Raw genomic sequence first — 15183 nt, 5'->3', positions numbered from 1 at the left:
GCCTGTCACTCCAGCAAAGCAGGGACATATTTGCAGCTTTTTTGAGGGTATGTCAGTGCAAGTAGTCTTGGTCTTGATGGGTTGGTGCCCTAAGAGATGCAAGCAATGCCCAGCCAGTCTTAGGAAGGGAAGGGTCTGAGTGTCTTCCGTGTGTACATTGCTCCAGGTGTGCACACCTGGTTATTAATATCTCTGCCACAGTGCCAAATCTGAGTGCTGCTGTCAGCCAGATTTGATTGTTTTGCCAGGCCCTGTCTCTGCCGTTGAAAATCCTCAGGGGATGTTAGCCCCCAGGGTCACTGTCTGATGGAGACATGCCAGCAGTCCCAAATTCTCAGGCTGTACAGTTGCTCACTTATCACCTACTTGTTGGTATAGTGTGGAGTAATTTCTGGCCCTCTGTGGTATTTAAATGTTGTTCTGTGCTTCGCTGTACACGTCAGTGGTGTAACATTACAAGGATTGACAGACCAGTATACCCCTTTGGGCTTCAGACGTGTGTAAGAGCTGTGGCCAAAGAAAACAGCCCTTTTCTGAATACAGCAAACAGAAGTTACTTGGGCTTGAGCAGACCTATTTTATAGATAGTGCTTTTGTTCTTCAGTTTGTAAATAGTGATCTAAATATTTCCATAGACTGGAAAAGGGGTGGAGAAATGACATTACTTCCCGCAAAGTCACACAGTAGACAGTTGGCAGATGCAGTAGCACCACAGCCCTGCTGTTGCCCTACCTGCTGGAGTGCATTGCTGCTGTACTTTTCCTTCTTGAGACACGGCCCATGACTTTCCCTTACGTATATCCCCTTCCCTTATTCTTTCTTCTGTCTAGCCTGTGTGGTGTGGTGGAAGAGGGGATGGATTTGGAAAGATGGAGTTTCGGGGTTCCATCTGGAAGACAGAGCTCCACAACTCACCCTATTTGCAAACACACTACTCCAAGATTTCAACAGACAAGCCAGCCTTTGGCAGGAATAAACCTGGTAGGTATATTCTTACCATCTCCAGTACTGGGCTAAAAATCTGCCTTCTCCCCTAAGGTGACAAACACCACCTGTCATCACGCCTTGTGTCTGCACTACAGAAACCCTCATGACTCAGAGCAGTGATTTCAGGATGAAACTCCAGAGGTTTCTTCTTTATGGGCTACACATTGTACCTGAACTTTATCATGAGTGAGGTGATCCTAGCCCATCTATCGTTACATTCCCCACCTGGAATTCACCATGCAAGCAATAGCGGCATAATAAAAGCCAACAGACAGGCTGCTTGCTTGGCTCGGCTTTGAAGTGGGAGCATTTGGCTCCTTGCCACGCTCCTGCTGGGGCTCTGCCGTGCGTCTGCCCGGGCCGTGGTGCGAGCAGGCGGGTTTGGGTGCTGCAGAGCCCCTGCTCACCAGGGCTGGAAATTTGGCAGCCGGTGGAATTAAAGAGACCCTGTCTGTGTCCCCATTGCAGGACACTGTGGTGGGAGCTCAGCCCCTCTCAGGCAGCAGGGATCTCCACACCCTCCTGGCACTGGTCCACAGATGTGTAATGGTTTCACCATTCACTGAACCACTTTGTGTTTTTTTCTTTTAGTTCATCCCATTTTTTCTTGGTGAAATCTCTCTCTTGAAACCACTTCAGGGTGCACACTAGAATCAGTGGATCCTTTTGAAACCTTCATGCATTAGCGCTGACTTTAAATTACCTGTTGTCCCATAGAAATCTGGGCAGTGTCTGTCACGGCTCCCAAGGGGATGTATTTTGGCAGCTTTACTTGTGAATCTTCTTTTACCTGGTGTTTCAGTGAGTTTAGCTTCACTAAATTTAGAAGGACTTTGTGTGGACTGTGCTGCTATGCACTGTAATTTGACAGAATCTGGCCTGCTCAGAGCAAACCCAGGTCATCTCTCTCTATTGCTCTTGATTTGCTTATGTACAACTCCACTGCATAAAAGCCAGTTCCAAGGTGGTCTGAAGGCTGGGCAGCATCTGGAGCTTGGCATGATTGTCTTTCACACTTGATGCAGAGTGCAAAGGAGGATGGCAGAAAAAATGATCATTCAAACAGCAGTTATAAATACCTGGGGGAACGTTAGTGAGTTTTTGTTTGAGGTTATGTGAAATAACCTCTGGCTTGCACTTTTGAGGAGAATGGGAAAAGTACCGCCTGCCTCACGCATGCTGGAGCAGGGGCGAGGGGCAGCGCCAGCCCTGCTGTGCCAGGGATGTGGGAAAAGGGCTGGAAACACAGGACACGAGCAAAGGAAATTGAGTGACACCAGCAACATCGCAGGGGAAATTGGCAGCAGAGCTGAGGGCATGGCCCAGCTGTCCTGCACGGTGGTGCGGGACTGCATGTTCTCCCTCAGGTCACTGGAGGGTTGCTCTGCTCTGCAATGACTGTGTTTCTCCTTTCTCCAGATCCCAAACCAGAATGGAGTATGCGTGCAATCCCTCTCTACCCAGCCCACAGCGGCCAGCTCCTGTTCGGTACAGAGATGCCAGCCACAGCCTTATGTGCCCGCACTGCCTCACAGCAGCTCAACTGGGCTCAGTTTGGCTTTGCTCAGCCCTTAGAGGCATCAGTTGCTCTTGCAATCAGTGCTTGCAGCCAGGCTGTCAGCAGGGGGTTTGTTTTCTAGAGCTTGTTCAAGTGTGATTTCAGGTTTTCTGTTGGCTTTTGCAAATAACACGCTGACTTGAAGGGAAGATGGAAGAGATGCAGCTTTCGGAAAGGAAAATACCCATGGGTATCATGTTTCGGTAGCTCCCTCCCAGAGAGCCTGGTCCACACTGGTAAAAAGTCCCTTTGCTTGTGCCCTTCCTTCTCAGAGCCCAGCAATCACATCGAGCATTTGCCCTGGCTGCCGAGCCAGGTTATCCTGTACTCCGTATATTTACCTTCCAGGCGGTCTGGGATGCAGGGGACATGCAGCAGCTGTTGTACTGTGGTGTTGTACAAACACAAGGCAGGTGTTAACTGGCATCTCGTCTCTCATATGTCGAGCGTAATTGCAGGAGCTGCCACATTTCTGCCAGCTGGGCGAGTCCCTAGTGTAATCTTGTGGATATTGTATTCCTACAAATATAGATTGTCATACCGCACCGAAACACTCTCCCTGTCAGGACATTCTCCACCAGTTACCGCTGTGGGTGAGCCCCTCACTGCACTCTGATTTCGGATACCAGCAGGGAGGTGTCACAAACCTTGCCCACTCCAGGGCTCCGCAGCGGGTCGTCCATGTGGACACAGGGAGCTGGACTGTAGGGCTTCACAGGCCAGTTAACCTCTCTGATCCCAGGTTGGAAAGGGCTGCCCATAGTCAGTACCTCAGGCTCTGGTTGCACCTGGAATTTCTGACTCGGACGCTCAGGGGTGGGGATGTGGGGCTGCTCAGAGCAGGTTGTTCCTAAGTGGAGCACAACCTGTCTGGGGAAGTCTTCACTGACAGCAGTCATTCCCATGCTTGTTTTTGCCCACAGATGTGTTGTATGTGCATTATTTTTGGCCTCCCAAAGCAGGTTTGGTGGTCAGCAATGCCCAATTTACATGCAAAAGGAGGGCTTTCCAAGAGGCCAGCCTGGAGTTTCTCCTCCCCTGGCCTGCCGGTGCTGTGCCTCTTCTAGAAGACACTTCACCTCCTTTTTTGCAAGTCTGTGTTCGTGCAACACAAACGGGGAAACCACCCAGACAGCAAGCAAGGGCTCCCCGTGGGGTGAGTTGATGTAGGCAGCTGGGAATCAGGGACCTGGTAAAGGGTTTTGTTGTGTGGACATTGGACCAGATCATAATCCCTGATTGCCAGAGACTGGGGAAGGGGTGGGGCAGATGAAGTACCAAAACTAAACTCTGAAAACAGCTATTTCCCGCAGTGAATAGCCACTGCTGATGTGAGCTGAGAAGAGCTTATGGTCCCTGGGCAAATGAGGTGAGATACGCTCCTGTCCCGGGGGCAGATCTGGGAACAAGGATAACATGGTGGGAGCACCAGGTGTGGCAAAATTGCTGGAGAAAATGGTCCCCTGGAGTAAAAATGGGAGTTTGCCTGTGCTGCAGGCATCAAAGCAGCCCCCTGAGTGAGGGTGGGAGCCTGAGCCAGCCCCCGCGCCACAGCCAGACTCCACATGCCTCTGGTTTTCTTACTCATGCCTTAATCTTTTTATTCCCTTGGGGAAACTCATAAAAGTAATTGTAAAAGTTTTGGCAAGGCAGTAGGAGGAAAGGGGAAGCACACAGGAGATCTCTGCCCCGGCTGCTCTGTCAGTGCCAGCAGCTGCTCCCAGGCAGAGCTCCCCCTTTCTCAGGGGCACCGGTGTAGGGGTCTTATGTCCTTAATCACCCATCTGCTCTCTTTTAGCTGTGCTGATTGCTCAGAAAACCTCCCCTGGGGACAGTGGAGACCATGGAAACACAATACAGGTGTCCTCAGTGATGGGCTGCTAGAGGTGGAGAGACCCCTCAGGGAGAAATGCTGCTGGAGAGACCAACACCAGAGCTCATGGCCCTGGGATGGCAATGAACCCCAGAGACAGGCTCTTTGGAGAACATCTCCTTTGCTTTGAGGCTGCACCATCACTTGGAAAATGAGATGAGGGTAAAAACATTTTTATATCCTACAGACAAGAGCACTGATCTGCCGGGTATTTGATATGTCAGAGGGGTTGGTGTGGCAGCTCTCTGCCCACAGTGGCAATGGGCAGCTAAGCCTGGGGGCTCAGCATCAGGAAATGCCTCACAGCACAGCAGGCTTTCAAGGCAAATGTGACCCCTTGATTGACAGCTCTAAATCTGACGGGACCTAAAATAGGAACCTTAGCACTAGCTGTCAGAAATTCAGGTCTCTATAATCTTCATTTTTTTGCCCTGCTTGATCCTGATTTCAATACATAGGGATTGTAATTAGGCAATCTGCAAATGGAAACAAAAATAAAGTAAGAGGGAGTGGTGTGCTGTGGAATAACAGCTCTGTGCTCACTCCTTTGCTCTTTCCCCGGCCCACCAGAGATGGGATGCTGTGTTAGGTGGACTCCTGCTCCCATCCAAAGTGATTCTTATGCTCTTACATCCTGACAGGTATTTCAAGTAATGGTGCAAACATGGAAAATTCCCATCTCTAACCTGGCTGTTAGACACCAAACACCCCTGCACACATAAATCCCGCAGCTCAGAGGGTCTCCAGACCACAGGACAAAGACATGAGTCCCAGAGTAATGGTGGGCAAAGCCCCATGCTAAGAGCTCTCCTCTGTTTCTCTGTCCTCCTCCATTTCAAGCTGCCTACAACATTTTTGATCATTTACCTTGGCCAAAGCATCTTCAGCATTAAGCTACTTCTGTATTTCACCCTAGAGACAGAATCTTGCCACTGGCAGTTGTAATAGTCCTTTGTATCGGCTTTGCAGAGGACCCCTGAATCAAACAGCCTCATACTTCCAAGCTTGGTCAGTGGTGGAAAAGGTTTGTTTGTTTGATTTTAATTATGCTGCTTCACTGCAAAATCCCTACCAGTTATACCAGCATAAAAGTGCCAGCTAAACTAAGCTGATTTTGCTTGTCTGATGTGTTGATTCCACCAGTGGATTTTGCTGTGGTGTGGAGTTTCACCAGTATAGCTGCTCCAGCAAAACTGGTAAGTGCAGGTGAGAGGAGCTGGATGTATATCAATTGATTGGCAGCCAATATGCTGTTCAGTCGCTGCTGGCTCAGTGATATGAAGAGTGAGGGAGTTTGGTATTTGATGCATTGTAGGTAAGGTACGGCCAATCCCTGCTCATACATGGAAGCAGGAACACGATGGGCTTCCCATCACTGGGACATGAGTCAGGGAACCTGCTGTGTGTGTGTGTGGGGACCCATGCTCACGTGCCTGTACCCCATTGTACTTTGAGGTTGAGGATTTCTCTGGAGTGTGCCCCAGGGCCAGATATTTCAGCATTGAAAGCCTGAGCTGAGCTCCCTGTGAAACCCATGTCCTCCGGCATGCAGAAGCCCACAGACCATGCCATGGCCCCTCACTGTGTCCTGGGCATCTGCGTGGGCCGGCTGCAGGCAAGCCTTTCAGCTGATCATTTTTAGCACCTTCGCTTGCATTCAAGCACTTTGAGAGTCATCTGCTGGGGAGGTCCCAGTCACCTGCTGCTTCAGTTTGGGTCTGGGTGGTGCAGACACGCTGGGGAAAGCATTGCTCCCTGCTGCCTCCTCATGCCCCCGGAGGAATGCAGCCTCTCCTTTGTTTAGTGTGTTCCCACGGGTGCTCTGTCGCTAGAAATGACCAGGGCAAAACAACCTTTTGAAATTACTCTTTTTGAGTTGGGGGAGAGGGGGATGCTGAAGAGGAGCTGATGCTTTTGAGGGTGCTGGAGGAGGGGAGCATGGGAATAATTTGCATTTTTATCCTTTTGCCTGAAAATGGTGGTTCTCCTGCTTTCATACCTGTGCAGTGTTCCTTCAAAAAAGGCAAGTCCCTGCATCAAACAAGCTGCATAATCTCAAAGCCTTTTCATCCTGCCTGTGAATGCAGTGAATCTTTGGAAGCCTCAAATGAAACCTGCCCTGTCCTCCCACCCCACGCCAGGGCACGCCACGCCACGTCTGTGCTGTGTGCGAGCGTTTTTGCAAGGGGCGCCATCATCTGATCTCTGACTCTTTCAGAATACCTGGGAAGCCAGGATACACCAAAAAATGCCACGGTACAGCTCTGCTGACAGGCTGTAAGGGGTGATTTGCTGCTTGCCTCCTGCTCCATTTATTTCTCTGTCCGTGGTTGTTTCTCTCTGCTCTACTGCTGCTGTTTTTCCTCTGCTTTGGTCTGGTTCTTCAGCCCTCAGTATTGTTGACTTTATTGCGGAGGCTCTTGGAGAAGCAATTATTTTGAGTACTGGCTTTAGCCTCCTCCTGTTTTGCTGCCTTCCAATCTTTCTATTTTCCAAGGAGTCTGACAGATACTTCTTTTTGTGTATATATAGGTGTATTTGCATGTGTGTTTCTACATACCTGCATACATACACACAGAGACATGCACGCATACAGATGCATATGGTGGGCCAAAGAAACCATATTAGTTGTTGAGTTACTGCCATGTTCCTTAAAGCGAGTGGTTGTTACCTTAAGATATTTATTGAATGGGGCTTTTCACATATTTTTGATGCAATTTTAATAGGTGATGTGTGCAGAGTCCTGGCGTGGCAGGGCAGACACCTGGGGACTTGATTTGGCCACAGATGTCTTGTGGCTGTGATGGAGCCAAAATCTGCTCCTCAGCCCTTTGCCTCTCTGTGAAGAGGTGACAAGGCTGAAAAGAGCATTGTCAAAGCTATGGAAGCACAGCTGGGACACGGTCATCTCACCATTGAGGAGGCAGATACTGTCCACCTCACTGTGGTTGACATCCCAGCTGTGGAAGAACTCAGGACTTCTGGCTAGGGATGGAAGAGACACATGGGTGCTGGAGTCAGCCTGCCCTTGTTCTAAAATATACACTTGTCCGTGTTAATATTTCTCTGCACACTTCCTCTTTGACTGATGAAAGCCACAAAAAACAGTATTTCCGATTTCAGACGGAGTCCTGCATAAACGGAGAATTCCGTCCTCTCAAGCAGCAGCAGCTGGTCTGTCTAAGGGTGATCTCACAGCCCACATTTTCTGCTCTGCCATGGATGCAGAGGGTGAGTGCCTTCCTCAAGCTCCCTGTCCTCTCTCGGGATCCACCCTGACCACAGGAGCAGTTGCAGAGGTATGTGGTGTGGAGCAGAACCCGTCATTCACGACAGGACCCTGGCCGGCTGAGGACAGGTAGGTGCCACCCAAAAGCATCTCAAGACTGTTGGCTGGGTGGCCCTTTGGGCAGAGGGTTGTGCCCTTGGTGGGCAGATCCCATCCCGCCCAGGCTTGTTGCCCATCCCCAGCAGCACTGCAGGATGGCTTGCTGCTCACAGCTGGAGCAGTGCCTGCCCCTGTTCAGGGAAGGAAAGCTGTCTGTGAGCTGGGTGAGGCCTGTCTGATCTGCATGCCAGGAGCTGGATATAGGCACAGGCAGCTGGATGAACAGTGAAAGGTATGTAAAATCCCCCCCTTAGGGGCTAGGATTAAAGCTGTGAAATCAAAAGCTTATGGAAACACTTAAGGCTCCATCTGGGGTAGCTGTATTTCCCTCCAAAACCAGTGGGAGTTGAGAGATCATAGGCTCCAGCTCTACTGGCATTTCATTTTGGAGCAGTTGTGTGGTTTTGAAGCAAATTTCCTAATTGTCCTCACTTTCTGCATGCTGTATTGGTTGGTGGTGCAGTTTTTGTAAACACAAACTGGGTTCATTTTGGTGGAAACTAGATCAGAAGTTCTGTCTGAGCTTGTACCAGCTGTTCTCCAGCTGCAGAGAAGGATATGATGGTTGGAATCAGCAGCTGGCCCTCTGGGCAGATGTGAACCATATGCATGTTCAGGGGTTTGGTCCAGGTCACCAAGTCTAGCTGGAAGTAACATCCTTGGGCTGCGTACATGGTAGATGTAGGAGTCTCAAAATCAACTGCTTCAGCCAAGTGATCTCCTCTGTCACACACAACTATTTGCTGGTGTAGACACTGCCCTTGAGCCTACGTGACCTTGAACCCTTGCTGAGTAGTGGCCTTAAGTGGATATTGAAGTTTAGCTCTCCAGGGACCATAGGTCATCACGCTTGTGTCCCACACCTACAACTGCCGTATGGCTTATGCTTAAGTGTTTGCAGGCTCCACACTGCTGGGGTCAGGGCTAAGTATTCCCCCTTCGTGTTGGGGTCAGCATGGGCCATCAGGAAGAACACAGGCTGCTGTTTTATACATTAGGTGTTTCAGGGAAGTGCCCAAGCGGTTTTCTTCTTTCATCTCTATCTGCTGAGACCTCCAACAGGACAGATGCTGGGGTTTCCCTGGGGTTGCTGTGGTCTGGAAACTAATTTCAGCCATCCTGGCATCCCTTGGGAAGGCCCCTGCCACCCTCTTCTGCTGTAAAATCACATCCACTGGACAAGATCAGGATGTGGGAGGCAATGGGCTCGCTTGTTGGGAGGTGAAGGTGCTCTAGCCTGCCTGACTGCCGGCAGTACCACTGGCTGATGTTCTCAGCTGTGCCGAAACAGGGCTGAGCAACCTGAGCAGGAGCTGCACTGTGCTAGCAAATACCCCCGGGAGTGCCTCCAAGCTCTCCCTGTCCTTCAGCTACCCCTGACACAGGTATGGCAGCATAACGGGCTGATGCACTGCTCAGCAGTGCCAGTTTCTCTGCCGCTGTCAGAGGAACAGCTGGAACAGACTACAGCCCTTTTCAGTCTTCATGTCAAGGCTTCCCTGCTCCTTCTTGCCCAGCTGCAGGTATCACCTCAAATCAAATGCTTCCCAAATGAATCAGTAGTGCCCGGAGTGACCAGGCACAACCTCTGGCCGAAAGGGGCAGAGATGCTGAGCAGAGCCCACTACTATGATACGGGCATTGCTTCCCAGCCCGTTGATAGGGGCTGAAAAAAATTCCTCATGAAAGAAGCAAGGCATCTCCCAGCCACAAGTTAATCTTCCCAAGCATAACTTCATGTTTTCTGTTTCCTTTACAGCAGCTGCAGGAGTACAAGCATTGTCTGATCTGATGGGGAATGTATGGTGACTTCAGACAGGACCAATGCTGTGGATCGTGTGAGCCGGGCAATTTTGATCAGGTATTAAGACCTGGGTTGACCACATCATTGCCAACACAAGGACAGAACAGCAGGAGAACAGCTGGGTGGTGTAAGTTTGCAGGGGAGTGTGGATCAGACAAGGCTGAGAGCAGCAGGACAGCTGGGCCAGGCACTGCCCGCACTGTGGAAAAGGCCTCAGTGGTTGCAAGGGTGTGTTTGTGTTTGTGCAGAAGAACTTTGAAGAGGCGAGTGCTGGAGTTGGGAAGACAGTGGAGAAGTGATTCATGTGATGGTTGGTTGGAGAGATGCTTTTGGAGTCCTGCCTTATCTCTTTAATCTGTACAATCCCTGGCATCTTGGTGATGCTTTTCATCTAGAGATCTCTGAGATAAATACAGTCATCACCCCTAGGTAGGAGACTGGAAAAATTCAGGTGTGGAGTAAGTAGAGGTGAGAGTTGGGCTTAGAACAAGATCAGCTGTTTTGTGGGGCCACATTTAGCTGCTACCCCACTCTAGACTGCTGTAACAGCATCTGCTCTGAAAAAACACGGGGCTATCGACACCAAGTCCAAAGCTGTGGGTGGATAAGCTGTACTGGCAGACTTGAGGATTTTCGGCAGTGTCTCGGGTCAGTGTTGGAAGGTGCTCTCTGTTCATGGGTTCTTATGGATAAGGGAGGACAAAGCCTTGGGCTGCTGCAGGCGTCTTCTAGTAGGTGCGTGCTGGTGTGTGCAGTGTCAGACCATGGGAAACACTGCAAGGCACTGGTCTCCTTTTCCACAGAGGATTTTGACAGCAACACGCCTGGTTTGGAAAACCTGTCTGTCCAGGTATTGCTTTTGTTGTGTTCAATGGTCTGGATGGTTCTTCTATCACACCTATAAAAATAATACCTCAGCACCTTTCAGGAGTGCATCAGGTGATGTGATTGCTATCCCACGCGGGTTGCTCGTTCTCACAGTCTCTCCAGTGGGAAGAATGCATATCTTAAAGTGCTTGGCTTTGTACTTTAATACTCCTGTTGGCTTACCAGGGAAGGGCAGAGGGCAGGAAGGTTTGAGGTTACGTGGCTGTTCCTGAGGGACCCAGCAAAGTCCCAGCTCCTGTGCAGGGATGTGCTGCCCTTGCTATGGGAGCTCCTCTGTCCTGAGGAGCTCAGCCATGGCTCTCCTGTCTCATTTCACCATCCTAACATCTGCTTTTCTGAACTCTGTGCAAAAGGTTATTTCTCTCTCCATTCTCAGTCCATAGGAGGTAGAAAGAAACAAATTGAGCAGTGGGAGATGGTGTGACCACGTGAAGAGGTTGCTGGGGGGAAGCTAAGCAGTTCACTAAGCTCACTTTTGCATGTGACTGGTCTTGCAGAAGGTTACCTTCTCCCTGGCATGATCCATAGTCCATCCGCTGCCTGTCTGGAACAAAAAGGAGTGGCCTTCCAGAGCCACTCTGGGGTTTTTCCTCACCTTGTAGTTTTGTGTTTGTGTAGGACTTGCCTCTGGCTTCACAGTTTTTCAGCTGGAAAACATTTTTACTGTAGCAGCCTGAGGCAAAGGGTGAGAGATGTATAAGGGCACAAGGTTCTTCCAGCAGGGTTTGCTCCATTTTCTTTGGCAGCCACCACAAATGATGCTTGTGGCCCAGAACAGTGTGAGCTCCACCTGCCTATGGGAATGCATCTCCTGGTGAGCACTGGGGCTTTGGAAAACACCAACATTTCGGCCAAAGCTGGGGGAGCTGCGCTGCGTTGTCTTGGGAGTTGGCTGTGACAGACAGCTCCTTGGGGGCTGGCTGGGTGCCTGTATGACCTGTCAGGGTGCTGGCCAGAACCTGGGGCTGATGGCCAGGCTGTGGGAGCGAGCATGGTCCCAACAGGGCCAGTGCAGGGGGTCGAAGCGAGCGCCACACCAGGGCTGTGGGAATGCCTGTGTAGTTTGTGTAAAGCCTTCTTTCATACAACTGAGTAAGCCCTGTGCTTTTACATACACAGGGTGTGCCAGGAGCGTGCGAGAGCTGCTGTAAACGGCTATATCAATACAGGATAAAAGTGAAGCAGTGAGCACTTTATGAGGTGGCTACAAAAGTCAGCAAATCAGCTCTTTACAGCACAGGACAGCATTTCTGATGGGGCAGCAAGATCAGGCACTGGGTTTCTCCTCTCTGCAAACAAATGTACAGCTGAACTATAGAGGCCTGTTACACAGAGAAAACTTCCTGGCAGTGGGTTTAAATCAAGGTTGCGTTGTTATGCCAATTTGAGTGAGAAGTTGTTCTGCAGCAGACTCCTGCTGCATGGGTATGCTGAAGGACGAGGATTACTGGGCAGGGCAGATGGAGAGAGGAGAGGGGTTTAGGAAGCTCCTAGAGAAGGGAGGGAGAGCTCAGCAGTGGTTTCTCCATCCTTTCTCTTACTCCAGCAAAGCTGTTTCCTGCTGAACGGCTTTCCCACAGCCGCAGAGCTTCTGCCCTGCCGGTTCCCCTGGCCTGCTCCAAGAAGGAAACCCTAGAGAGGAGGCATCATTCCCAGCTCTCCTCAGGCGCATTTGCTGTTTGGCAGAGAAGATGGGACAATCCTCCAGCCCCAAAGAAGAGTATCTTTGAGCTCTTGCTAGAAGACCGGATCTCTCCATGGCAGCAGATGTGGGACTAAGTGAAGAATTCCATTTACTTGATGGTTTTAGCCATGGAAAACTTCATAGAAATGCTCTAAGGTGCTTTTTAACTGCAAGTGTGTAGTAGGATTTGTGACACCTAACGAAGGGACCACAGGAGAGTCTCAGCAGCAGAGTAAGTTCCCAGGCTCTGGTAGGTCTGTGATGATGCCTTGGGCTGCAAGCCACATTCTCACCAGGGCTGTCACTTATAAATGAAACATCTCAGCAGCACAGATCTGATCCAGGGCTGGCTTCAGCTTCTGCTGTGTTATTCGTGAGTATGCAAAAGCTCTGAAAAATGTGACAGACTTTGGTTTAGGTTCTCAGCTCAACATTGCTTCTCATGAGATGGAGTATGAGCGTGTCCTCGTTAACACAGGAATGTATACACTGGAAGCTGTGAGATAATGGCATATATACAGGGAAAGTGAAGTCTTTGCTGTTCTGCTCTCAGTGGGTTTGTTTTCACTTCCCTCCCAACAGCAGCACTTTGCTGACAAACTACAAGCAGTCACAAACCACGGCAGTGTGGTTCAAATCAGCCTGAAAATGTTTTGCCCCAGAATTGCTTTTGCTTGGTGTTTTGCAAGAGGTCATTTCCTTGTGGGCATGGATGATTAGAAGCCCCTCCATGTGTGCTTTGCCAAAGTGAGCACTCAACAAAGAGTTCAGCTGAAAATTTGGCTCTTGTTCCCTTTTTAAGCAATGTGCTCAGCCCTCTTGGGTAAAGATCCACAGGGGCTCAGCACCATCCCTAAATCCTTAAAGAGTTTTGGCCTGGCTGCTGTGGGTGACTCCCATGGACAGACAGGACACTCTCTGCAGAGCTGTAATTTCTCTAACATACTTGGGAGCCTCTGCACTTTCCTAATGGGACAGGATTCAGTCTTGTTTCCTGAGAAGTAAGTGGGAGTTTTCCTGTTGATTTCCATGAAAGCTGATCTGGGAGTGCCATTTATATGAAGGGAGCTGCTGTGCCTTGGGTCCAGCCTTTCCCACATCCATAGCAACTGGCCTCTGCTTTTTAATGCTCTGTTCACAAATAAACACTTTGTCGGGGGTGGGGGGGGGGCAAATGAAGCCCAAATCTGCACTGGGCTGTCCCAGCCATGCATGTGCTGGGTGAGATGTGACGCATCTTGTGACACATTTGCTTCTAGCAAATAGGTCTATCTGGCCATGCCCAAGCTGAGGAATCTGGTCTGGGTGCTTGTTTTGGCTGTTTCTGCTCTCCACATGAAGTGCAGACCTGGGTGTGCAGCATCCCCATTGTCTCTGCCTCCAAACCCCTGTGCCTGGGACGTGCTGCAGCCTTGAAGGTGCCTTATGTGGGTGCTGGGGATGGAGCCCTGAGCTGTGCTGTGGCACCCCCAGCAGCCAAGAGACACAACTGGCGGTGCCTGGTGCAGATGTGAAAACAGCATCTGTACAGATCCTGCCTCTGTGTCCCAAGCGCGTGTGATACTGCAGCTTCAAGCACCCACTTATGAGGACAGTGCTGGCTGCTCTGCATTAGCTTGGGGAGCTTTTCTGTCCCAGCCTTTCCCTGGGGAGAAGATGGTAGCAGCTCGCAATGCATTTTTGGTTTATCAGTGGAGAGGTACCTGTATTGAAGAGCAAAGTGTTATTGCTCTTGTACGGTCCTGGTTTTGATAACACCAGATGGGTTTGAAGTAAATAGAGTTCCTATGTCAAACACAAGTAATAGCTGAAATACATGTATATGAAGTGCTATGAGTTTTATTTACTGAAAACTAGTGACTCGCAACGGATTCCTGCAGCACTAGTTGGATACGTGACAGGGAGATCATTGAAAAGGTCACCATTGGTTTGAAATGAAGGCAATGAAAAATGAGTGTCTTGTACTAAAACTGTTCCTGGAGATGTTGGCCAAGTATTGCAGTCTTGCTTTTCTATTTTTAAAACTCCCTTGCCAGCTGCAATGTGACCCTTCCCTCCACACCCACAACAGAAAAAAACCTTAATGATTAGAAACAGGAAGTAATAAAACTCACTAACCACAAACTATTTTTAAATGTACAAAGTAAACAAGCAGAGATGGTGAGAAATACACATTTCCCACTGATCTCTTTTCAGCACGGTAACCATAGATGATAATTATAGTCACTGGCGATTTACAGCTTTTAGGGGGAAAGTATGTTTTTAAGTTGATACTGTCAAACCGCAGTAAAATATTTTCATCACAGCCTCTCCCAGCACAACAATGAAGTGGCCACAAGTGCCATGAGATTCATTACTGACACTGTCTAGAAGTAAATGAAAACTTCAGGCCCCATCTGCTCCTCTTGCCTCCCCAGTGATGGGCAGACCACAGCACTGGTTAGCGGAGGTTCCTCTGGTGGGAGCAGCCAGGGGCACACATGTGGCACAGTGGCTTTATCTAAACTCAGCAATATGCATGATGATAGAGGGGGAAGGTCTTTAATGTCTTTTCTCTTCCAGGATTTTGCAGTTTGCTTTGCCTGAATGATTTTCCTACCCGTGAGTATTCTGCGTGCTTTGCCGCGGCTGTTTGCTCAGGCTGGCCCCAGCTCCCACCGCAATCAGAATTTTTGCAGTGGGATGATTTGTACACGTTCTCTGTATTGGTGGTCACTCTGGAGGTTCCCAGCAGTGAAGGGGGAAGTCCAGATTTTCAGGCAGAGAGTGGAAACTGAGGTTTCAGTAGGATCTGTGCAATCCTGTGTCTTTACCTGCCTTCTGACCCCGCAGCTGAAGAAACCTGCTGTGCCCTTGCACAGCTGTGTGTAGACCAGCTGTTTCTCCTGCTGCCCTTATGCCACCCCTTCTACTGGCTTTTCAGGGGGGCTGGATAAAAGGGAAAGCTTCACAGGAAAAGATGCTAAACCCAGAAGTGACGGTTTTCACTCCTTTGGCACAT

The 15183-nt window shown here is 49.8% G+C and overlaps 1 long non-coding RNA gene across 7 annotated transcripts in view; it reads left to right on the top strand.

Moving 5' to 3' along the window:
• LOC110360589 (uncharacterized) overlaps nucleotides 1-15183 on the top strand; it is a 33324-nt gene that overhangs the window by 1632 nt on the left and 16509 nt on the right. For 3 of the 7 annotated variants that reach the window (XR_010474786.1, XR_010474783.1, XR_010474780.1), the window contains exons 1-3: nucleotides 7795-8038; nucleotides 9566-9667; nucleotides 12045-14783. This is a non-coding gene — a long non-coding RNA (uncharacterized LOC110360589). The other 4 variants (XR_010474782.1, XR_010474785.1, XR_010474781.1 and 1 more) reach the window with 4 other exon arrangements.

This window comes from Columba livia, chromosome 9 (assembly GCF_036013475.1).
Source record: "Columba livia isolate bColLiv1 breed racing homer chromosome 9, bColLiv1.pat.W.v2, whole genome shotgun sequence".
In the NCBI taxonomy this organism is placed as follows: domain Eukaryota; kingdom Metazoa; phylum Chordata; class Aves; order Columbiformes; family Columbidae; genus Columba; species Columba livia.
This window is presented reverse-complemented; position numbering and strand designations above follow the sequence as displayed.